This window comes from Lissotriton helveticus, chromosome 5_1 (assembly GCF_964261635.1).
Source record: "Lissotriton helveticus chromosome 5_1, aLisHel1.1, whole genome shotgun sequence".
In the NCBI taxonomy this organism is placed as follows: Eukaryota; Metazoa; Chordata; class Amphibia; order Caudata; family Salamandridae; genus Lissotriton; species Lissotriton helveticus.
This window is the reverse complement of record NC_136065.1, coordinates 2,090,896,992-2,090,919,649: the sequence shown is the minus strand read 5'-3', so window position 1 is coordinate 2,090,919,649 and position 22,658 is coordinate 2,090,896,992.

Here is a 22,658-nt window from a genome sequence, read left to right as displayed (position 1 = left end):
GGTAAGAAGGAGACTTTGTAAAACCTTGTGATACTTGGTTTGAGAATATAATTCTAGAGTTTTTGTGGTACTTCAACTGGAAGCTAAAACAGAGGGTGTAAAGTATGGATCATGCTGGTGACCATGGGGCTGATTACGATGGCGGGAATTCCGCGACCGCCAGGCCGGCAGTGAGGACCGCCAGCCCAGCAGTCGCGGATTTCCCGCCATCGTCCTGAATATTCCCACTGCCAAATTAGGATGGCAGTGGGAATAGGAAAGGTACAGCGGTGGACGGAAAGACCGTCCGCCACTTTTTCGCCGGTCGACGAGTCAACCGGCAGAAAAAGGGGTTTTATATGGTGGCGGTGTCTGGAAGACACCACCATCCATATTACGATGCAGGCGCAGAGCAGTCCCTCCATGACTGCATTGACGCCATGGAAAGGCTGGCGGTTCTTGCTGGTGGGGGCCCGTTGCGGGCCCTCAGGGTATGGGGTTCACATGGGGGGTACCTGTGGTACCCCCCTGCTATTACATGTACAATGTGGCAGGCACCGCGCGGTGCCTATCACGTTGTGTATGTAAAAGCACAACATGTATATTTTACATTTTACATTTTAGTGGAGAAGCGTGGCTCAGTGGTTAGAGGCGGCAGACCCGGAAGCTGAGATCAGCCGTGGACCAGGGTTCGATTCCCCGCCTCGGCGGGTCTCGGGCTCAAAAATTCCACGGACTCGACAATTCTCGCTCCGGTGCCTACTCGACTCACGGGGTCACACTCTGCGACTCTGGGCAATAGCTTGCTTAATCTCCACTACGGCCCCTCGCGGCGGGATGCCTGGCTTTCACCTTGTGAATACCCTGCCGGGGTATCTCACAGGGGAATACCAGGACGGGTTCCCTAAGCAAGCGCCTTGAGACCCCTGGGTGATTCGTGCGCTATATAAATCGAAATACATTTACATTTACATTTACATTTACATTGCGGTGGGTGCTGCTAGCAGCAGCGCCCGCCTTAATGTAAAATATACAGGATGCACCCGCCACACTGGCGGGCGCATCATAATTGCTATGGTGGGACCGCCGCAACTATTGCGGGCGGTCCCTTTAGGAGCTGTGGCAGTGGAAAACTGATACACATCTTTTTATGGGTAAACAGTCGAAATATCGAGTAAAACATATCGAATGGACATAATATCGAGTTTAAAATATAGAATGGACAAAATATCGAATGGACAGAATATAGACATCAAAAATATCGTTTTTAAGGTAAGTAATGTAGTATCGAATGTTAAAAATATAGAAAGTTAAAATATCGAAGTATATAATATAGGTTATTAAATTTATCGAATTTTTAATAATATCAAATTTTTTATAGTGTTTTTATGTTATTATATGTGTGAAAAGTGTGTATTTATGTTATAATTTATTTTAATTAATGAATTTTGTTTTTTTAATTTTTGCGTAATTTAATTCTGTAGCGGGTTGTGGGTTTATAGGGGAAAAGGGTGGGAAGTAATTTAATTATAATTAATTAAATATGTAAATGTATTTATTGGTATTCATTTTTAATTAATTGTTAATTAATTTATATTTGGTAATTAATTACATTTTAATTGGCCATTAATTCTAATTAATTTATTAATTGCTAATTATGTTAATTTTATTAATTTAGTTTCTGTAGCGGGTTGTGGGTTTATAGGGGAATTGGGTGGGAAGTAATTTATTTATAATTAATTAAATAAATCAATGTAAGCAAATGTATTTTATTTGAATTAATTGTTAATTAATTTTTAATTGTTAATTAATTAATTGTTAATTTGTAATTAATTTGTATTAATAGGTAACTAATTGTAATAATTAATTTTAATTTGTAATTTTAATTGATTAATTATTATATTATATTAAATTGGTAATTACTTTTAATTAATTTTTTATAGATATTAATTTATATTTTTTTAAATAATATATGTAGTATTTACTTTCCCTACTGTTGCACCCACTGGAGTGGGACTAGTAATTTTCACCCCTACGCTATCCAACGCTTTCCCTACTGTTGCACTCTTTGGAGTGGGAATAGTAATTTTAACCCCTACGCTATCCAATGCTTTCCCTACTGTTGCACTCTTTGGAGTGGGAATAGTAATTTTAACCCCTACGCTATCCAATGCTTTCCCTACTGCTGCACTCTTTGGAGTGGGAATAGTAATTTTAACCCTTACGCTATTCAACGCTTTCCCTACTGTTGCACCCACTGGAGTGGGAATAGTAATTTTTACCTCTACGCTATCCAACGCTTTCCCTTCTGTTGCACTCACTGGAGTGGGAATAGTAATTTTAACCCCTACGCTATCCAACGCTTTCCCTACTGTTGCACCCACTGGAGTGGGAATAGTAATTTTTACCCCTACGCTATCCAACGCTTTCCCTACTGTTGCACCCACTGGAGTAGGAATAGTAATTTTTTACCCCTACACTATCCAACGCTTTCCCTACTGTTGCACTCTTTGGAGTGGGAATAGTAATTTTAACCCCTACGCTATCCAATGCTTTCCCTACTGTTGCACTCTTTGGAGTGGGAATAGTAATTTTAACCCCTACGCTATCCAATGCTTTCCCTACTGTTGCACTCTTTGGAGTGGGAATAGTAATTTTTACCCCTACGCTATGTATGTATGTATGTATGTATGTATGTAAATGTATTGCGACTTATATAGCGCACGTATCACCCGAAGGTATCAAGGCGCTTGCTTAGGGAACCCGTCCTGGTATTCCCCCGTGAGATACCCCGGCAGGGTATCCACAAGGTGAAAGCCAGGCATCCCGCCGCGAGGGGCCGTAGTGGAGATTAAGCAAGCTATTGCCCAGAGTCGCAGAGTGTGACCCTGTGAGTCGAGTAGGCACCGGAGCGAGAATTGTCGAGTCCGTGGAATTTTGAGCCCGAGACCCGCCGAGGCGGGGAATCGAACCCTGGTCCACGGCCGATCTCAGCTTCCGGGTCTGCCGCCTCTAACCACTGAGCCACGCTTCTCCACTATCCAACGCTTTCCCTACTGTTGCACCCACTGGAGTGGGAATAGTAATTTTTACCCCTACGCTATCCAACGCTTTCCCTACTGTTGCACTCTTTGGAGTCGGAATAGTAATTTTAACGCCTACGCTATCCAACGCTTTCCCTACTGTTGCAGTCTTTGGAGTGGGAATAGTAATTGTTACCCCTACGCTATCCAACGGTTTCCCTACTGTTGCACTCACTGGAGTGGGAATAGTAATTTTTACCCCTAAGCTATCCAACGCTAAAAATTACTATTCCAATTACTGCAACATATATTATATATTAAAACATTAAAATATTTAACAATTTGTGCAACAGTAGGGAAAATGTTGGATAGCGAAGGGGTACAAATTACTATTCCCTCTCCATTGAGTACAACAGTAGGGAAAGTGTTGGATAGCGCAAATGTAAACATTACTATTCCCACTCCAGTGAGTGCAACAGTAGGGAAAGTGTTGGATAGCGGAGGGGTACAAATTACAATTCCCACTCCAGTGAGTGCAGCAGTAGCGAAAGTGTTGGATAGCGGAGGGATATAAATTACTATTCCAACTCAAGTGAGTGCAACAGTAGGGACAATGTTGGATATCGGAGGGGTACAAATTACTATTCCCACTCCAGTGAGTGCAAAAGTATTTACAGTGTTGGAAAGCAGAAGGATACAAATTAATATTCTCACTGCAGTAAATACAAAATTAGAAACAAACAAAATATCAACTGCAATACAAAAAAATAAAAAAAATAAAACATATATAAAAATTATAAAAATTACAAAAGATAGAAACAAATTGTAATGATAAAAATATCTAATACATTACCTGCAAACATTATTTTATACAAACTTGAAAAACTGTTTTCAAACAAATAACTATATTTAATAGAAATTAATTATAATCAAAAACATTGATTGTTACATAAAATTAATATTGTTTTCCTACCCTATAACACAACACGATTCACAACACACATCGACATTTCTAGAAAAGTGTACCTACATAATTAACATAATTATTTATCAAATAAAAAAATATTAATATTAAAAAACAAAATAAAACAGTTAAAAATTAATTTACTCACCAAACATTACCCCTATAAAACCAAAATCCACACGGAAAATAATAGTAAACAATTACCATAAATATTTATCAATTAAAGAATGAATATTAATGAGCAACTAATTAATAATTGATAAAACCTCAAATACTTTCCACCCTTTACCCCAATAAATACCACAACACACACCTAAAAATCATTACACGATTTCCATAACTAATTTGACATTATTACATGATCGTCAATTAACAACCACTTATTAATTAATTAAGAATAATTTACTTCCCACACTTTACCACGATAAACCCCACAACTCACATCTCAAATTAATTACCCAATTGCCATATTTATTTTTTTATGAATTAATTACCATTATTTAACAATTATTAATTAATTTTAAATAAATTACTTCCCACCCTATTCCCCTATAAACTCCACCACCCATTCCTAAAAAAATCCACAATGAACATAATTAATTACCAATTAACTAATTAATTAATATTAATTAACAAACAACTGATAAGTTAATTCCCACAATTAACAATATAAATTATAAATTAAATAAATATTAATATATAAAAATTATTATTAAAATTAAATTACCCGCTCCTACATAAATGATACAATTAACATAATCATTAATAATAATTAACAACTAATTCATAGTTCATTAATAATAGATTAATTCCCACAATTAATACTATACAATCAAAATTAAATAAATATTACTATATAAAAAAAACGTAGGGGCTCATTAGGATGGCGGGCGGACTTTGTACGCCCGCCACCCTAACGGAGAACGGGACCGCCCGCCATAAGGGCGGGGCTCCCGTAGGGGGAATTAGGATGTGCTCGCCACTGTGGCGGGCACATCCTCCATGTTTTGCATTGTGGCGGGCGGTGCACTGTGCAAAGCGGCAGGCACTGCGCGGTGCCTGCCGCTTTGCATATGCAAATGAGGAGGGGTACCATAGGTACCCCCCTGTACACTCCCTATACCGGCATCACCTGGGGGCCCCGCAGGGGGCCCCCGCAGCAAACTCCCCCTGCCTTTCCGTGGCGGCATTGCCGCCGCGGAAAGGCACCTATATGTGGCCATTGTAATATGGCTGGCGGTGTCCATTGGACACCGCCACCATATTATTCCATTACCGCCGCAGTCACAAGGCGACCACGGCGGGAAAGCGGCAGACGGTCTTTCCGTCCGCCACGCTCCCCCCGCCATCCTAATACGGCGGGAGGCAATCCGCCCGACATCATAATGGGCCCCTAAATAATGTATTATAATTAAATTACTTCCCACCCTATTCCCCTATAAACCCCCAAACCACTCCTAAGGTAAACCACAATTAACATAATTACCAATTAATTAATTATAAAAAATTAACAACCATTTAATAATTAATTAATAATAAATTAATTCCCACAATTGACACTATAAAATCTAAATTAAATACTAATAAGTAATGAAATGTAATTAATTTATTATAATGATATTACTTTCCACCCTATTCCCCTACGAAACCAAAACCCACTCCTAAAAAAAATCAATCAATCAATCATAGCATTTGTAAAGCGCTCTACATACCCGTGAGGACCTGGGGTGGGAAGGACGCTGTTCCTGTTAGAAGAGCCAGGTCTTGGGGAGTTTCCTAAAGGTTAGGAGGTCTTCGGTCTGCCGTAGGCAGATGGGGAGGGTGTTGCACATCTTGGCGGCGAGGTGGGAGAATGATCTGCCACCGGCGGTCACTCTATGGATGCGGGGGACAGTGGCGAGGGCACGGTCTGCCGATCGGAGCTGGCGAGATGGGGTGTAGAGGCTGAGTCAGATGTTGAGGTACGCTGGTCCGGTGTCGTGGAGTGCCTTGTGCGCGTGGGTGAGGAGCTTGAAGGTTATCCTCTTGTTGATGGGGAGCCAGTGCAGGTCTCTCAGGTGGGGTGTGATGTGGCTGCGGTGTGGGATGTCGAGGATCAGGCGTGCGGAGGCGTTCTGGATTCGTTGGAGCCGTTTCAGGAGTTTGGCTAGGGCTCCTGCGTAGAGTGCGTTGCCATAGTCCAGTCTACTGCTGACGAGGGCCTGGGTGACCATCCTTCTATTTGTGGTGGGGATCCACTTGAAGATCCTGCAAAGCATGTGGAGGGTGTTGAGCAGGAGGAGGAGACGGCGTTGACCTGCTTTGTCATGGAGAGTGAGGAGTTGAGGATGACCCCCCAGGTTTTGTGTGTGGTCGGTGGTTGTAGGGGGGGCTCCTAGTGCCGTTGGCCACCAGGAGTCGTCCCAGGCTGAGGGGGTGGAACCGAGGATGAGGACCTCCGTCTTGTCCGAGTTCAGCTTCAGATGGCTGTACCTCATCCAGTCGGCGATGGCCTTCATTGCTTCGTGGAGGTTGGTTTTGGCAGTGCTGGTGTCCTTGGTGAGCGAGAGGATCAGCTGGTTGTCATCAGCGTAGGAGATGATGTTTAGGTTGTGCGGTCGGGTGACGTATATGTATACGTTGAACAACGTTGGGCTGAGGGATGATCCTTGGGATACGCCGCCGATGATCTCGGTGGCTTTGGAGCGGAAGGGGGGTGGCGTACGCTCTGGGTTCTCCTGGTGAGGAAGGAGGTGGTATAGTCCAGGGCCTTTTCTTGGATTCTGGAATAGTGGAGGCGTGCTTTTAGTGTGTGGTGGCAGACTGTCGAAAGCGAATGAGGGCCGCGGTTTCTCAGTTGTCGAGCTGAGTCCTGATGTCATCGGTGGCAGCGATGAGGGCAGTTTTGGTGCTGCGGTTGCTATGGAATCCGGATTGAGACGGGTCCAGGATGTTGTTCTCTTCGAGGAAGCTGGTCATTTGTTTGTTGACAGCCTTTTCGATGACCTTCGCCGGGAACAGGAGCAGGGAGATGGGTCAGAAGTGATTTAGGTCCTTGGGATCCGCCTTGGGTTTCTTGAGTAAGGAGTTGATCTCTGCGTGTTTCGGGCTCTCCGGGAAGGTCGCTGTCTCGAAGGAGAAGTTGATGGTTTTTCAGAGATGGGGTGCGATGGTGCTGCTGGCTTTGTTGAAGATGTGGTGCAGGCAGGGGTCTTCTGGGGATCCGGAGTGGACGATGTTCATGATCTTGATTGTGTCGTTATCGTTGATTTTGGTGCAGGCGGGCAGGCGGTTGGTGCGGGTGGTGGCCGTGGGGGCAGGGGTGGTGACAGCGTTGAAACTGTCGTGGATGTCGGCGATCTTGCTGTGGAAGAAGGTGGCCAGTGAGTCGCACAGTTCTTGTGATGGTGGGATGTCGTTGGTGTTGGAGCTGGGGTTGGAGAGTTCCTTCACGATGCTGGAGAAGTCTTTGCTGTTGTGTGCATTTGTTGCCTATACGGTCTATGAAGGCGGTCCTTTTGGCGTATCTGATAAATTGGTGGTGTCGGCGGGTGGCGTTCTTGTGGGCTGTGAAGCCTTCTTGTGTTCTTTCGAGGGTCCAGTTTTTTTCCAGTTTTCGGCAGGTTCGCTTGGAGGCCTGGAGGTCTTCGGTGAACCAGCTGGCTCTCTTACTGGTCCGGGTGTTGGCGGCTTTCTTGAGCCGGGCGAGGGTGTTAGCGCACTCGTTGATCCATCATCTGAGGTTTGAGGCTGCGGTGTCGGGGTCAGTCGGGTCTGCGGGTGGGCTCTAGGCGAGGGCGGTGGTTAGCTGGTCCTCGGTGATCTTGCTTCACCTTTGGCGAGGCATCCGCTGGGTGCGGGGGTGAGTGATGGGTTTCCAGAAGGTGAAGTGGATGCAGTGCTGGTGGGTCTAATGTAGTTCGGTGGTGTGGTCGAAGGAGACGTGGGTGCTAGCTGAGAAGATGGGGTCAAGCATGTGGCCGGCGGAGTCAGTGGGTGTAGTGACGAGTTGTCTGAGTCTGAGGTTGCCAAGGTTGCCGATCAGGGTGGAAGTGTTGGAGTCATTGTTGTTCTCGAGGTGGAAGTTCAGATCCCCGAGGAGGATGTAGTCCGTGGAGGCAAGGGTGTGCGTACTAATGAAGTTGGCGATGGAGTCGCTGAACGCTGAACTGGGGTCGGAGTCCGGGGGGTCTGCAGACGAGGGTGCCTCTGAGGGTGGTGTTGGGGTCGGTGTGGATTTTGAAGTGCAGGTGTTCGGCGGTGCTGAGGGTGTTGTCGGCGTCTGTTGAGATTTTGAGGGTGTTTCTGTGGATGATGGCAATTCCTCCACCTACTCCGTTGGTGCGGCACTTGCGGGTATTCTTGTAGCCTTCTGGGATGGCTATGGCGATGTTGGACGCCGAGGTGGGGGTTAGCCAGGTCTCCATCAGGAAGGCGACGTCTGGGGCGTTGGTGTCGAGTAGGTCCCAGAGTTCGACGGTGTGTTTGCGGGCGGAGCGGAGCAGGTGTTGAGCAGGATGCATCTGAGGAAGTTGGGTTCTTCGGTGGGTGGGCTGGCGAGCCGGATACTGGTGAAGCTGCAGCTCCAGCAGGAGAAGGGCCCTTGTGTGTGTGTCGGAGTGGCCAGGCAACAGGTGCGTGACCGCCTGGTGTTGAGTGCGTGGAGGGTGCTGGGATCGTAGGTGTGGTGTGTGTCGTGGAGAGTGCGGGGGTCAGGGGTCCTGGCACTGGGCGCGGTCCAGGCACAGACGGGCGCAGACGGGCTTGCCTTAGACGCGCCCGCTGTTGCGGCCTCCATATGAGGGGGAGTGGGAGGGAGGAGCAGCTGGGAGGCGGGAGCGGGGAGGCGAATGGGATCACAGGGGGTGGGGCCACAGGGGACGCAGCAGCGGGAAAGAGCGAGGACGGGGCGGGCGGACACACAGCAGGGTACAGAGGGCAAAAAGTGGGCACAGTGGGGCACACGAGAGTACAGCAGCAACAATGGTATTTAACTAAACAGGTGGGGCACAGAGTGGGGGAGACACAAGGCAGAGAGAGGCACAGAAGAGCACAAGTACATGGGGCACAGAGAAATAAATCACTCAGGCGCAAACCAGAATGAGCGGCAGCTGCGTCACAGGGCACACAGGAGGGCTGTGTGGTGGCGTGGGGAAGCGACCTGCCTGGTGACACAATAAACATAAATACCACTTAATTAATTAATTAAATTATCAACCAATTCATAATTAATTAATCATAAATGAATTACCACAATTGACACTATAAAATCCAAATTAAATACTAATAAGTAATAAAATCTAAATAATGTGTTATAATTATATTACTTTTCACCCTATTCCCCTATAAACCCACAACCAGCTACAGAACTAAATGTAAAATTTAATTAACATAAAATTAATCACTACTAAAAATGTAAAACATATATTAAAAAACAAAAGCAATACTTATAGAAAAAAATCGATCACATACTTTCAAAATACATACTAAAATACTTAGCACTAATTTAAACATCAATATTTTAAACAACAATATTTTTCCAAACGATATTACTGACTTCGATATTTTCAAAAACGATATTTCTTACCTTAAAGTCGATATTCTTGACCACGATATTCTTGCTGTTGATATTCCGGTATCACGATATTTCCAACTCAATATTTGTGTATATTGATATTTAAAACTCGATATTCTGTCTGTGCATCGTTCAGATGCTCCCTGATTATTTTGTGCTTAGTGTAACATGCAAGATTTGGACCGTGATACTGTTGGTCTTGGGGGGGCAGCTGAATTACCCACACAACCACAGTGCCTGGGGCTAACACTTCAAGCAGACTATAGTAAGATTTTTATGACAAATTCGAAATCCTTGCTGCAAAAATGTGCAGCTTTGTTCAGAAAATGGGATACACTTGCGATATCATTGATTTGAGGTGTAATATTATTAAGATGCTTATCTTTGTTGATGTTTTTATATCAATTTAATTCTATCCATCTTTATATCTATGCAGAATTTGTAGGTGTCTGGACTTTGCAGTTTTCAGCTTTATCTGGGGCTTTAGGAACTTGCTGAATGCTCTTCGATACACTAAGCTCCCATCTGTAGCTGAGGTTTTCTGGAGACAGAGTTTTACTTTTGTGCCTTTTTGGGCAGTTTAATGAATAAATTAACAAGTGGATCTGACTATCGTCCCTCTTTCTTACACCTGTTTTTTGCTGGGTCATGCAGCACCAATTTACTCAAACATATCAAACAACAACACAACAATTAAATTAAAACGTAAAACTATTTGTGTGACGCAAAAAGTATAGTGCAAAATACATAGGGGCCTAATAGTATGGCGGGCAGATCGCCACTGCCCTAACGGCGGTGGGGATCCGCCCACCAAAACACCCGCCGGACAGCCATTTACCCCCTGCCACATTAGCATGGTGGGGGGTACTGCGGCAGACGGAAAGACCGTCCGCCGCTTTTCCGCTGGCAGGCAATCATCACGATTACCTGCTGGGCAGAAATGGCCCATAATATGGTGGTAGTGCCTTGCAGGCACCGCCATCCATATTATGATGTGTGCGGTGGAATGCCTTTCCATGGCGGAGACTCCACCATGGAAAGGCATCCAAACTTTACTTTGGGGGCCCATTGCGGGCCCCTGGGGGGAGGGGCTGCACTTGTGGGATACCCATGGTACCCCCTACAGTGGCATTCACAATGTGACAGGCACCGCACGGTGCCTGTCACATTGTGTATGCCAATGCACAACATGCATTTTCAACACTGCGGCACATTGCGGCGGGTGCTGTTTACAGCACTGCCCGCCACAATGTTGAATATGCGGGATGCGACCGCCAGGGCGGTGGTCACATCATAGTGGGCACAGCAGGACCGCCGCACCTCTGGCGGTCGGGTCCGCCGCCATTGTAATGGACCCCATAGTGGGTGTAAACTTACATTTGCCTTCAACCTTTAGGTATCACACTTCTCAATCTTGATTAGAGAAAGGTATCATACATTTCTCACCTACAATCAATGATGATATTAAAATTATTTATAAAAAGAATGCTTATTACCATAAGCTGCATTTTTTTAGTGTCTTCAAGAAGGAATTCAATAATTGATAAAGATGTGTTGCATCTCAGGATTCATTTTGAGTTCCAAAATGTACTGAACTAAGGGGCCCATTATGATCGCGGACGGACTTGAGTCCGTCCGCGACCATCGAGGAGGAGGGAACCTCCGCATGGCCTGCGGAGTTCCCTCCTGTCCAATTAGGCTGTGACCGCCACCCTAGCGGTCACATCCTCTATTTTTAACATTGCGGCGGGCAAGCAATGTTGAAAATGCATACATTGCATTTGTATGCAGAAAGCGGCAGGCACCGCGCGGTGCCTGCCGATTACTGCATACAAATGCAGGGGGTACCATAGGTACCCCCCATGTGCACCCCCCAACCCCCCTTCACCCTGGGGGCCCGCAACGGGCCCCCGCAGTGAAGCTCCGTATGCTTTTCCACGGCGGAAAACCCGCCGTGGAAAAGCATTTCTTTTTGGGCATCCTAATATGGCTGGCGGTGTCTGAGAGACACCGCCACCATATTAGGGCTTTTCCGCCGCGGTTGTAAGCCAACCGCAGCGGAAAAGCTGCGGGCGTAAACCTGGACCCACCAGCCATCCTAATGTGGCGGTGGGTCTTTGGTGGTTCCGCTGCGGTTTTTCCGTATCCTCCGGGCCGGCGGTGGCTTCCGCCGGCCCGGAGGATACGGAAAAACCGGTATCCTAATCTGCCCCATATTTAGGAGCCTTAAAGCAATTGCTTCGCTAAAGTAACTTTATGCCACACTAGTAAAATCTAAGGAGAACTGAGAATTAAAACCTGATAAATGGTCTCAAAAACTGAAAATGAATATAACTCGGGATGAATTTTTCGAATCTATTAATTTTGATCCATAATGTATTGCCCACAGCTAAATAAAGAATTTAGCATTTTACAACCGCTGGAAGGCATATTACAGTCCTAGCTAATTGCAATGTTCTGGAGCCCTGGCCCGGTGTGCCCAAGAAGCTGTGGCATGGAATCATATAACTAGTACATGCTCACATTATGCCCCCTCCGTAGTTCACTACTTGTCTGAGATAGATGATAAAATGCCATTCATCCTCAAACAGCAAGTTAAAATATCTCCTTGGGATATAATGCAGGAAAATCTGGACGAGACCTTGATGTGTGTAAAAATATTCTTATCTCTTGACCCATTGCTGTTGGATGATTTAATGTTGTTAAGGGGTTGAAAGAGCTGATGCCCCCCGTTTCGGACAAATGGTGGAACTTATTTATTGATTGCTAAATTATTAAAAGAAGTGTGTCTTTGGTTATGGTGTCTGCATGCTTTCAACTTTGTGGCACTCTACAGGCTCTAAACACAAATATGTAAATGTAGGGGGTAAATGTAAGTTTATGCCCAAATGTACATTTGTAACACCTACTAGGTATGGACAAATGGATCCCTAGTGGGCGTAAATGCAATAACTAGTGTAAATATTTCCACCATTGTGAGATAAACCCACATTAGTAAATCAAGGGTTGGAAAGTGGGCATTCCAAGGCATGGCTTGCCTTGGAGGATTCGGAATGCCCACACGCATATACATTTCTGGGTGTTCCCAAACTCCTGTTCATCCCCTTTCCACCCTGAAAATGATTGTTGATTAACTCCAAGCAAGTACTGGAATAACGTCCCTTCCAGGGTGCAACTGGGAACGGACCAGTCACATATTTAGTGGGGTTGTAAAGGAAGTGATTTACATGCAAAGAAAACATGTGTATTTACTAGGGGTAGGCGAAGAATTCCGCACCCCCAGTGGAGTTTGCGGAGTTTTGCACACTCCACGTTACGCGAGGATCGTGAAAATCTGCAAAAGTGATGCGAAACGGAGTTTTTTCTCTCTAATACCTCACCAAAGTTAGGTTTGCGAGCGCTCGCAAGAATCACGCACTAGACCTCCTCCCTGTGCTCGTGTTGAGAAATTTGCCATTTACATTGAGGATGCTGCCGCTCTAGTAGAACATCTACTCGAACAGTAGAATGAAACTGCACCCTTTTGCGCTGTGCATGTTGCTGTACACACTGATTTTACAGAGCGAGACAAACTCCACAGAGTGGAGATAGTCACATGACATTCCCAGAAGTAAGCCTGAAGACCTGTGACTTTCCCCCTGATGTCGTGTGAAAACTGCTCCCCTCACAGACACAGTGTCTTTGGGCTTTTAGCTGGAAGACCTGGGGGTGAGGTATATGCCTCATAATCTCTCTCACAAAAAATAATTGGGGAGGGTTCAGAAACTTTATGAACTCGAACGGGATGAGGGTGAAGCCTGCCAATTCATAGCTAAATGTAAAGTCGGTTGTATGACATCACAACGCATGCTTTTACCACGCATGCCTTTACAACGCAGTTTTTACAACGCAAGTTGTTACAACGACTTGCGTTGGGGGGCGCTGGATAGTGGAATAGTTTAATTCTCGATTCCAACTCCAGTCCCCGTGGATAGTAGGGAAGGTGTTGGATAGAAAATTAAGCTATTACCTATCCTACAGCGCCCTCCAGCGCAAGTCGTTGTAATGACTTGCGTTGTAAAGGTTGCGTTGTAATGGTAGTGCGGGGTAAAAGTTGCGTTGTAAAGGATGTTCCCCGTAAAGTCAGACCTGGAAAGAGGGTCTTTTCAATCATAAAGCACACTGTAGCTTTCCAGGCTCCATCCAAGTGGGTGGAGGAGCTGGTCGCAAACAAGTCTGGTGTGGTTGCGGAGGAGTGGGCCGCTCATTCTCCTAGACACACACCTGGGTATGACAACAGCTTCTTCCAGGGGAAGAAAGATTCTTCGGTATTAATTTACCCTCTGAATAGTGCACTATGGGATAGATTGCAGTGAGGAAACCAGCATGTGTTGGAATGGTAGGAAGATTTAACCTTCGGAACTTTTCACCCATTGGTCAGTATGTGTCTGGAAGTCATCAAGAGCTACAAACTAGTGCTTTCGATGAATGTGGTATTGCATTACCAGCTCCTGAAAACACATCTTGCCTTGTGGGAGAAGAATACTGAAACTGCTCTCTATTATCTGTTAAGGGTTGGACCTGCTCCTACTTGTACCCAAGACTAATAAGTGGTCTCCAAATGTTAGTTGGGGCTGTATTGACACCAAAGGCTACAAAAGGCCTTTTTATGATGTTACCTGCTGACCAGTTACAGCTGGACCCTGCTGTATTGTCTGCTGCAGTGAGTACTGGCCCCTAAGTGCTATCTCTCTGATCCCGAGAGTCTTAGAAGTGACCTTGGGGAACTGTTCAAAATAGAAGAAATGTTTAGGATTTAGAAAATGTTCAAGCTCTAAAAAACAGGGACCAATCGGCCAATGCTATCTGACCTGAGGAGGCAAGAAAAGCAGATTGTCCTGCTTCGAGCTTTTCGATGTTGAAAAGAAGGATTTAGTTGACCCTTATGGCTGAGGTATCCAGCTTCAGTGTGACCTGCCAAGTAAAAAGCTACAGGGATTATCTTGCTGTATGTGTTTGGGCTCTAAAACAGAGACAAAGTGGCTGATTTAGGGAGTGTTGACAGGGGACATTATGTCTGCCTCCTTCATGGAACAGCCGCAGCCAAATCACGGCAGGCCCAGCTGTGGTCCTTGTACCTTCAAACTATCCTCTGCTGTTACAGCACTTCCCCTAAAGGTACTACAAGTATGGTGGATGCTCAGCTGTAGGGTTTGCAGGCTGTTGTTTCCCCTCACCAACCATCACAGGGAAACTTAGGTGTTCAAATGCTTTTGTGTATCATTCCCTCTAGTTTTTGTCTTGAGCATTTGTGCTTTATAAATACAAATCTCTCACCAAATTATACATAAATGTTTGCTTATCTAAAGTAAATTTTTATCGCAATATCATTCAAGCACAAACAGTCTTAGGCCACTGACACAAAATGGAAGTCTGAAATGCAGAGACTTTGATCGACAACCAAAGGACAGTGAAAGTGTGGCATCAAATTCGATAATAAGCAATTCTGAAAGCTTTTGCTTCATGTCAGAAGCGTGTAAGAACAACAGGAGTAAACCCATAGACCACCTTGGGATGGGTGTGTAGTATAAACAAAAACAATTCCCAACAGGTATCAATAAAGGGCAGTTTAAACAATGTATGCAAATCGCATTACATAAACAAGCAACAAGGAGTCTCGAGAAGATTTCAAAGGGTTATTATTCACCAATTAGAAAGAGGGCCTTACACATGGCAATAGAGTTAAACAGCACTGTACAGAGCAAATCATGTGACAACCCGAAGGCACTTGGTGAGTAGTGATGTATACAATTGGTGGTGGTGAGAGAGCAAGTGCTAGGGTGAACAGCGTGATCGACGCATAGTGACAAAGTATAATACAGTGATGGCTCCACAGGAACAAGTTGCAGTCACTTAAAACATGATAGAATAAATTTTACAGGAGCACAAAACGAAAAATGCGCCATATAATTATGCTGTGAAGTCGACGGCGTTTCGATCCCCGTGAGTCGGGATCGTCATCAGGACTGGGTTGTAGATGAGGACAGTGTTAATCACCCAAGCAGGGATGCGTGGGTGGCTGGAGTCCGGATGGTTAATCAGGAATCGGCAGCTGATCGTGAGTCAGTGGCAGTAAATCCGATCAGCAAAAGGGCGCCTGAATGAAGCAGGGCAACGGAGGGCGATTAGGGCTCTCAGGACTGGAATAACTCGGAGCAAGTTATTCCAGTCCTGAGAGCCCTCGGAGCGAGTTATTCCAGTCCTGAGAGCCCTAATCGCCCTCCGTTGCGTTTGTCATCAAATAAAGGGGTCCATCAGGATGGCGGACGGATCGTCACCGCCATGCAGGCGGTGGCGATCCGTCCGCCATCCTTGCCCGTCCGCCACCTTTCTTCCCCCCGCCTTATTACAATGGCGGGGGGGACCATGGCGGAGGGGAAGACCGCGGCGGAAATGGCCTGATATGGTGGCGGTGTCTATCAGACACCGCCAGCCATATTAGGATGGCCTGGGAGGAATGCATACGGTTCCTGCTTAGGGGGCACGTTGCGGACCCCCAGGGTGAAGGGGGTGTGGGGGGTGCACATGAGGGGTACCTATGGTACCCCCCTGCGCTTCACAGCACAGCACAGCTTCACAGCACAACATGGCAGGCAATGCGCGGTGCCTGTCATGTTGTGCTGTGAAACGCACAACAAGCATTTTTCACATTGCGGCGGCCGGTGCTTTAAGCACCGTCCGCTGCAATGTTAAACATGCGGGATGCACCCGCCACTGTGGCGGGTGCATCCTAATTGGGGGCACTGTTACTCCGCCCTTGTGGCTGACGGTACCTGCCTCCGACAGGATGGCGGACGGACTTTGTCTGTCCGCCATCCTAATGGACCCCAAAGTTATGTGGACACTTGCATGTGCTACCAGACTATTATTGTCACACGAGTGAGTTATCACATTATATTTGTCTCCTTATAGTGCTGAAACTCAACAGGCATCAAAGTAAAAGTACACGTTATCTGTTAAACATGGAACTATAGTAGTTGCAATTTCATTTGTTCGCAAAACACCAAAGAAATATAGATACATGCTAAAAATATGGGGAAAACTAAACATTTATAAATACAGTCCTAACTGTTAAGAAAATCAATGTCATGAAACTTCAGCCCTAATTACAATTGGTTGAAGTAAATTGTGATAGACCACGCCTAACCTCCTCGCTGCTTCTACACCTTTAATCCCCTCCTTCAAATTTCCCTTGTTCAACTTGTAGGACCTGTCTTTCTTCAGACCACCGGGCTATCACCTCACTACAGGTGAAGACACCTCTGAAGTTACACAGGATGGTGATCAAATCCCCAAACACCCAATGACTGTTCTCTCTTCACTTCACTTGCTGCGCCATTACTTTCACTCCTTGCAAAGTCACAGCAGGGCTTTGACAACCTGTAGATCTGTCAATATCTAATCAAGTCTTCAGATGTCTTCCTGTTGCTCTTTTGATGCTTTCAATTACTGCTGCTTACCACCATCCACAACCTCTCTAGGTACCACTTAGCCCATCTTGCTGTGATGTAACATTCATTACTTACTCGCACTTGCATCAACAATGCCATTTGGGATACCTTATTAGCGAAAAATAAGGATTCGCTAATGAGGAATAGCAAACGGCTATGCACTTATAAATCGCTTAAAAAACAGCGATTTCTAAACATTCCTTAATTGCGATTCGCAAATTGCAAGTCGCAATTAAAGAATACCTCCCCATTCATTCCTATGGGCCTAGAGGCCCATAGGAATGAATGGAAGACATTCTCAATTAAAGAATCGCAAACTTAGAATGCAATTTCAAGGGTGCCAGGGTGTCAAAAGGACACCCTGTTGCACCCATGAAATCTGCATTTGAGTACATCTTGCACACACACATGCCTTAAGGGCATGTGTGTGTGTAAAATGGAACACTTTAGTGCCTTTTTCAAAGTTGTTGCAAATTACCATGAAGTTCAACTTCATGGTAATTTGCTCCCCCTATTATCGAAATCGCTAATTTTTTTACTTTAATGCATTGCATTTAAGGACTCTCAGTTTGAGATTCCTTAAATGCTATCGCAATTTAAGTAATCGCAATTTAGGGATTACTTAATTTGCGATTTTTGCATTTGGGATGATGCATCCCAAATGCAAAAATACCAGTCGCAAAGGGGCAGATTCTGAGAATCTGAATGTTTGCGACCGGTTTTTGCTTTGATGCATGTGGGCCTATGTCAATAATTTCTGTTATGGAGGCAATTTGCTTGAATTAGCACAATTTTAAGCTCAGCTAAGATCCTTCAATTAGTTGCCGCTAAGTAGGCACCCTTTGAGTTGCACCTGCACAGGTAGGCCGTGGTATACTCTTATTTTAGACATACTCTTACCACTTCTTGATTCCCGCCTAAATATGTCTGCTCTAAATATTGGAATGACGTTCGCGCCAGTCCGAAGCAACGCGCACAATAAGACAAGAGCAATAGTCCAGTTGCCACAGGGACCCAACCATCCTTTGAGTTTAATGAGCTTTCACCAGCGGCATCGCGATACGCCTTGGCGTTTGATGTTAGGCAAGCCTCAGACTTGAAAGGTAAAACAAGCGGGATACGTCAGAGGGGCATCCAGTGGGACGAGCTGCCACGTCTATCGGAGAGTTTGGATTCCAGATGTGTTTGGGGAGATGCTCACATGCAGAGTTGACTGGCAGACATAGCATCACAAAGCTGAAATCATCATACAGACAAAGGCTGGCGCGAAAAAACAGGCGCGGAGTCGGGAACGCGAGCAGGTACAGTTATAGCTGGATGCTGCGCGGCTTCTCCCCAGCTGTCATTTTTGCTTCATTTGTTCGCCTGCGACTGAAGACATGGAGAGGAAGATGCTTGGTCTTGCATCACCGAGAAAATAAAATGCTTCTACATGGGGCCGGGGGGGGCGGGATACAATGCATGGATGGTCACACTGAGCTGCAAGCCCATAGGAGAACTGACGGCCACTGACTGCTAATCAAGGCAAGCCTGAGCTGCTATTGGAATAACAAGATACACAACACACATTGATCCATTTTCTGCTTCCAATGGGGAGGTGGTGGCAGTGGAGAGGGGACCAACTTCTGACTGCATTTTTAATGCTATGCAAAATGTGCAGTTCAACAGAGACAAGCCAACTAGAGGACATTACCACAGTTGTAGAAGCTTACAATTGCTTACTCAAAGTGTCATTTTCAAGAACCAATTAAATTAATAGTTTTATGTCCACTTTAGTTTGTATGTTGGTACCCGAGTGGTTATGGTACAAAGATGTAATTTGAAAGATTCTCTGAGCTTCTTTCTACCTGGGAAATGGCCCTACTCATCACACAAATGTTTAAAAAGATGAGAACATATTTGCCTCAATAGCTGAAAAAACTCAAATGATATCTCTGCTTTTCTTTTAGATGCCTCTCTTCATCAGAGGGAGGTTTTTGCAGTAAAGGGCAAACGTTTAAAATGTTTTCTCAATAATGCAACGTACCTATCAGTCTGCATGTTCTGCGTATGCTTCATTTATCTTTTACACATCAGTATTGAACAAGAAATGCATTTTTCTGAAGTTTAGAGCAGAAAGTGTTTATAAGGCCACTATTGCATAAAACGTATATCAATTTTCAAATGTCTATTGTGGATACTTTTGGAAAATTGAAAAAGGAAAATATAAATATTATATCAAAAATTCCTCAATGACAGTTCAATAATCGATAATCGATAACACCACCGAAATAGTCATCTAAACATCTGATCGTTTATACAATTCATCATTGGTGATGTTGAGAAAACGTAAAGCGCCGGCTTGGTTCGTGGGTCAATTGAGACACCTCAGTCATCAAACAGAAAAAATAGTAAAACATAGCAAAGAACAGGAAAGATGAAAAAGGTGACCCGGAAAAAACCTCAGAAGTTTGCATTCACAAGAAGCTACGGTGCTCAAACGCTTCTCAGCTGACTGCATGGATTTCACAAATCTCGCTGCCAGTGTAGGGAGCTGTGCTTGGAGGCAGGCCATTACTGCTAGCCTGCAAGAATGTATACCCAGGAGCCGAAATGGTGGTTTTAATAATGCATGCCGTACTGGCAACATCACTGGGCAAGTGCACACTATGTGAACAATTGTTTCGCTGTAAGATGGACACAGCCTACAAAGTGCGTTGGTGCTTTTCCATCCTAGCAGGAATGCTGGGGAATATTATCAAGGACAGGCGATAAAATTATCGCCGCTTTCTCGGCAGGAAACTGCCGCTTAAGCGGCGATAATGGGCTTGATAATATGCCCTTGTGAATTCCCATAGCAGCCCAGGTTAACACCAGAACCTGGGCTGCTATGGGAATTCACAAGGGCATATTATCAAGCCCATTATCGCCGCTTTAGCGGCAGTTTCCTGCCGATAAAGTGGCGATAATTTTTTCGCCTGTTCTTAGTAATATGCCCAGCAGTCCTTAGTTGGCAGACCACCCAACCTACATGGTCCGTGACTGGCTACCCGCCCCTCCCAGCTTCCCACACCACACCTTGAAGAATTGACATAAGCAAATTGTCTTTCGAAGGCGGGGGGTCCGGGACCCCCCGGCCGTATTTATTATACAAAACAATAAAAGTATGAATATCAACATGACATCAATATGTTAGAATAACAAAATTCCAGACATTAGATTTACAGTATTGAAGACAAGTATTGAAGGCTAACCTTAACAAAAAGTCTAATACAGCGTGTTTCCTATCCGAATCTAACATCCTAACTGAATTTTGCATTCTAACATTTCAGACCCTGACGGCAAGGTCGCTAACCGGTGTCAAGTCCTACAAACCACGCCCTTACCTACAGGTGCGCATACGCGACAGGGGACCGCCTACCCCGTCGGCATCCTGAACTCCATTTAACCCACAAGGAGGGCCCTTACACTCTGCGTCATATGCTGACGTCATGGTGTATGTGCGGGGTGGCTAGTGGCCTAAGGAAAGCGTGACTCCCTCCCCCGCATTTTTAGCAGCTAGCGGATATACCTGCCCCTGAAGTTGTAGGAGGGACCAGTGGCCCCTCCCCCTGGGCCATCCCCTCTGTGGATGGTGACGCCCCCCCTTAGGACCTTAAATTGCTGCTCACCGATCATGACCTTACCGCATGACCCACCCTAATAAATACGATGATGAACCTAGAAAAGAAAACCTCACTTAAGGACAACTACACTCAACTAAAACATAAATAGTACCTGTGCATGCTGTACTAATGGGGAAAAGGCCTAAGCATACGAAATATCATATCTTATTGACAAAATGGTCACAGCTAGAAAACGGGAAAAAGGCCTAAGTATACAAAACCATAATTGAACACAAGCAAAATTAAACAGAAGCATTCACAGCTATATACGGGAAAAAAGGCCTAAGTACACAAAACCATCATTGAACGCAAGCCATTACAGCTATAACGGGAAAAAGGCCTAAGTACTTCAATCACGTCCAACTTCTTACACATGAAATGGGAAAAAGGCCTAAGTTACAAATCGCATATTGCCTACAACTAGTATTGTCTAGTAGCTTGCTTTTTTGGGGGATGGTGGGTGGGTAAAATTAGGAGCCCCAAGCGTGGGGCGACCAGGTCTGAAGGGGAGCGCGTCAGGGGCAAAGAGGGCGCTCCGCTTGCTCCCCGGCCCTCTTAAACTGCTGTCCCGCCGGGGGGTCACCGGCCCCGCCGCCCCACCCCCCAGTAGTCCCGCCCCCATGCCCCGGAAGCTATCCAGCTGCTTCCGGGTCAAGGGGGAGGCTTCAACCTATCGGTGGTGGGGCGCGCCGCGCGCGTCATCGCCAGGTGACACGCCCCACCATCGACAGGCCAGGGGAGGGGGGGGCGCCGCACCGCCATGTGGGCGGGAGGGCCGAGCGGTCCCCCCTTTTCATATTGCATGGGTTTTTGTTTAACTTGTTTTGACATACAAACACTTAAAATTTGTTATGAACCCAGTTTGTCATAACTATTTAAAATAGCCCAGGTATGTGTGGGAAGGATTAATGTTAGTTTGTCTGCTTGTTGGGAGTTCATGTGCACTACTTTATCTAATTAACTTTTTAAAGGTTGTATTAAGGGATGGGGCTGCCTACAGTGCAGCCCTCTGGAAGTTCTGTATTGATTAATCCAAAAAAGTCTGGCTATGGACTTACTGCCGTATTTGTTATTTCTAGGCACAGTTGGCTTTCCACTGAAATAACCTTTGCGGCACGTAACGTGAAACAGGTTTTCAGGTAAGTTCCTTGCCTATCTAAAATTTGATTGGGTAGGCAGAATTCTAGGTGGATTTGTGCGGGGAAGGGTCTTTACGAAGAAAGAAAACCCATTTCTAGAAGCTAACTTAGAGTTTGTCAAGTAGGTCAATCGTCTTCTGAACATGCCCTCTCATCCGTATGCTATAGCAGGCAGCACTTTGGCGCAAATCACTTTTGTTAGGGGTTAGAAGGAGGGGCCTAAAATGTTTTGGAGCGCTTTAAGAACGCATGTAATAAAGAAAGTGCTTCTGAGTTTATGGACTCCTTATGAGGAAGGAAGGTCCATGGTTGTCCACAATCACTCCCGGGAACTTAAATTTGCAGCAGTTTTAATCTCGAGACCATCCAAGCAGTGGCGTAACTAAACTTGAGCGGGCCTAGCGGCATAGGAAGTGGGGTGCGGTGGGTGCGGGCCAACCCAGGTGTCATCACTGAGGGGGTGATAAAATGGCAAAAATATGTGTTTTTACGGTAAAAACACATATTTTGCCATTTTGTCTCCCCCCGTACGAAACGCGGCTCAACCCGACGCTGTGTAGTGGCAATTGGGGGGGATTTGGGTGCCCGCATCGGGTATCACCTGACCTTGTTTCGCCACTGAGGGGACCCTCCTGCAGAGTAAATAGGGGAGCCCCCTTCCAGACTCACTCAGGATCTCTCATGCCAGGGTACTGCCCTGAGGGGGCCCCAGGAGCATGTGGGCCCACCAGCACTGCGGGGACCTTTATTACGCCATTGGTACCAGTGACCTGGCTTCTTCATCTTTCTTCTCATAATCATTATTCTGGTTTTCTCAAGACTATGGAAAGTCCATCACATTTCCTGTAAACATCAATGCATCCAG